Source organism: Oncorhynchus nerka, linkage group LG7 (genome assembly GCF_034236695.1).
Source record: "Oncorhynchus nerka isolate Pitt River linkage group LG7, Oner_Uvic_2.0, whole genome shotgun sequence".
NCBI classification, from domain to species: domain Eukaryota; kingdom Metazoa; phylum Chordata; class Actinopteri; order Salmoniformes; family Salmonidae; genus Oncorhynchus; species Oncorhynchus nerka.
In genome coordinates this window covers 79,210,626-79,213,988 of record NC_088402.1, presented here as the reverse complement: position 1 = coordinate 79,213,988, position 3,363 = coordinate 79,210,626, and positions in this window count along the sequence as shown.

Genomic DNA, 3,363 nt, shown 5'->3' with positions numbered 1-3,363 from the left:
TTCCTTATTTCAAATGATGTTTTTTACTGTGTGGTTGCTTGCTTTTTGTTAAAGGAGAGTCTTCTGTGCACCAGGGCTAGTCTACACATTGTAAAGGTCCCTACGGCTGATTCAAAAATCACTCTATTTTCTCACCAATGTTTAGAATTTACATGATTATACAATTTCATGTATAATATGTATGTAAACTGTTGGTGTTTATTGAGCTACATGTATTAACAATAGGACTGCATTGTTGGTTAAGGGCTTGTAAGTAAGCATTTCACGGTAAGGTCTACTACTGTTGTATTCGGCACATGTGACAAATAAAAACATATTTGATTTGAAATAACATGAGAGCCTCTGTCCCTAGATGGTGAAGCTTGGATCTGAAATGGGGTGTCATGGCTCATAATGTCAATCACAGTGATGCATAGTAGGTTCATGTTTACATAATAATCATCAGCCTCCTCTCTCAATTCAATTGAATTCAAAGGGCTTTATTGGCATGTGAAACATTTTTACATTGCCAAAGCAAGTTAAATAGATAATAAGCAAAAGTGAAATAAACAATTAGAAATGAACAGTAAACGTTACACTCAAAAAAAGTTTCAACAGAATGGAGATATTTCAAATGTTACATTATGGCTATGTACAGTGTTGTATGAAAGGGAAGATCTCTCTCTCTCTCTCTCACCCATATTTCTCTGAACCATGTTGCTTAATCCTTGTCAAGGCTTGTCAAAGTAGCCAACCTACTGCATTGAATTATATTCTATTAAAAAATGATGACATTTGGAACATTTTGCACATTTTCTCTTTTAAATACTCTAAACACAGAGATAGCAGACTTGATGATTTTATGTCTTGTGAATACGTCATGACACCTCCCTCTTTTCACTTGTGTGCAGGGGCATCTTAAACGGAAGCTGATACCCAGAAACGGGGAGGGACCTACCTGAATTTGTCAAATAGAAACTCTTGTTTTAGTTGCAACTGTTTGGACAAGTTAGGAGGTTCGATTAATCTAGCCCAGGCGCCTGTGTTTCACAACAGCTGAAAGCTGCCTCCCGGGCATGAGCCAGGTGCCCTGTTCTGTACAACAAAAGCGGCGTAATTAAGCATGTGTAGTAATAAGTAGGATTCTGTGTTTTCACACGCAAAAGTAATTACTTTTGATGAAAATGCTTTATCTGCCCTCCCAATGAAAACTAATTTGAAAATTCCTATTTGAACTTCTGGAAAAGAGATGTTGTATGCTTCTGGATGATGCACCATGTTGCCTTGTTTGAGAAAGGAGGGAAGATGGCAGAAGCTGATGTTCTGTTCGAAACTGATGCTGAGAGTAGTCGTGAAAAAGAAAGGAAACAAAATCAATAAAGTTGTGATGGAAACTAAGAAATAACTAGATAGAATAATTTATAGACGGAGTGAGGGTTTTGGATCAATGTTACCTGGGGGATCGGTTCAACGTCATAAAGAGTATCATGAATGCGTTGGGTGAGGTGGCGTCGGTGAGAGTCACACGAGCTGGTCTTATTACGTTTTTTTGTGTGTCTGCGGAACAGAAGAAGTGTGCTTTGCCCCTCAAAAAATATTTTTGAATGGAAGGTTTTGCGTATGGATTTCCTAAGCAGGGCGCCTGTCAAGGGGGTTATTTCAGATGATATACCTGAGGAAGTATACTTCCAGGTAACCTATTGGTTAGAGTGGTTGGACTAGGAACCAAAAGGTTGCAGGATCAAATCCCTGAGCTGACAAGGTAAAAATCTGTCCTTCTGCCCCTGAACAAGGGAGTTAACCAACTATTCATGTTCTATTGGGAATAAGAATTTTTTGACTTGTCTCGTAAAATCAAAAATACTGAGTAAAGACAGTTTCAGGACAGACATTTACCTGTCGTTTTCCTTAAGGCCACCAACAGCAGTTAGGGACCATCAACATAGTGACAAATCAAATGTTTCAAATTCCAATAGCTCTTGACCATTACTCCTAAACCGTTCAAAACTGGTTGTAGCTAAAACCCGATGGCATAGGCACGCATTGCACACACTTTGTTTTGTTGATTTACATCTCGCACTATTTTAAATTATTTATTTTTATTTTTATTTCAATAGCTCAATGGTCATGTGACCTAATGACTTCAAACAAGATTCAGAATGTCCACTCAGTGGGCCTACATATTGCACACACTTTAGTTTGTCCATTTTAATCTCACAAGATTTTACATTAATTTTTCAAAATGTAAAATTTAAATCTCTCCTTGGTCATGAGACCTACTGACTTCAAACAAGGTTCAAAATGTCCACTGACTATACCTTCATATCACACACTCTGATGTTTGTCTACTTTCATCTCATGCTATTAGACTTAAATCTGTAAGCTTTGCAGGCCTTCATTTCACATGGGTGTAACAACATTTTTTTTAAACTTCAAATGTTCCCGCCTCGCAATCACTATCTTTCACATGGACACTGAAATGATCCGCAAATGTCTGTATATGGAATGGATCAGGGACAGGAGAGGTGTTCAAACAGAGGTGCTTAAAGGAAGATGCACAGGTAGGCCTCATGAAAAACAGTGTTTCGTATACTCTTTTTAATCACAGTAATAGGCAGGGATTTGTCAGTCAGCGTGAGCTTGATAACATGAAATAATAAATCAAGAAGATGAAAAAGTAGATTGTTGAAAGGGTGTATCTGTCACGACTTCCGCCGAGGTTGGCTCTCCTGCCCGTTCGGGCGGTGCTCGGCGGTCGTCGTCACCGTCCTACTAGCCACTACCGATCCCTTTTCGTGTATCTGTTGGTTTAGTCTGATTGGTTTCACCTGTGTGTTGTTTAGTTTATTAGTGTCTGTATATATAGTAGGTTGTCCCGCCCTTGTTTTGTGCGGGATTGTTTATTTGTCATCTATGTCTGTCGGTGTATCTTGTGTTCTATTTCTCCGGTTCGTCTTTTATCCTGTGTTGGATTGTTCACCCTGTGTGTATTGGGTTGACCGTGTTTCTTGTTCACCGGAGAATAAACTTTCATATCGCTATCTGCTCTCTGCGCCTGATTCCACCCACCTTGATTAGACGTGACAGTATCACGTCCTGTGCTGGCCCCATTGTCATATCCATTCTGAATTCTGACTGGTAAAATCACAGCTGAAAAATGCCTCTATGTGTGTGTGTATACCGTATGTGGGAATGTCTTATGACCGTCCTACATGTAGTGTTGGTACATGGAATATTCCTCAACTACATATATCATCAATTCCTCAACTGCATATATCATAAATTCCTCAACTGCATATATCATAAACAATTATTCAACTGCATATATCATAAACAATTATTCAACTGCATATATCATAAATTGCCATTGCAAATATAAGTATT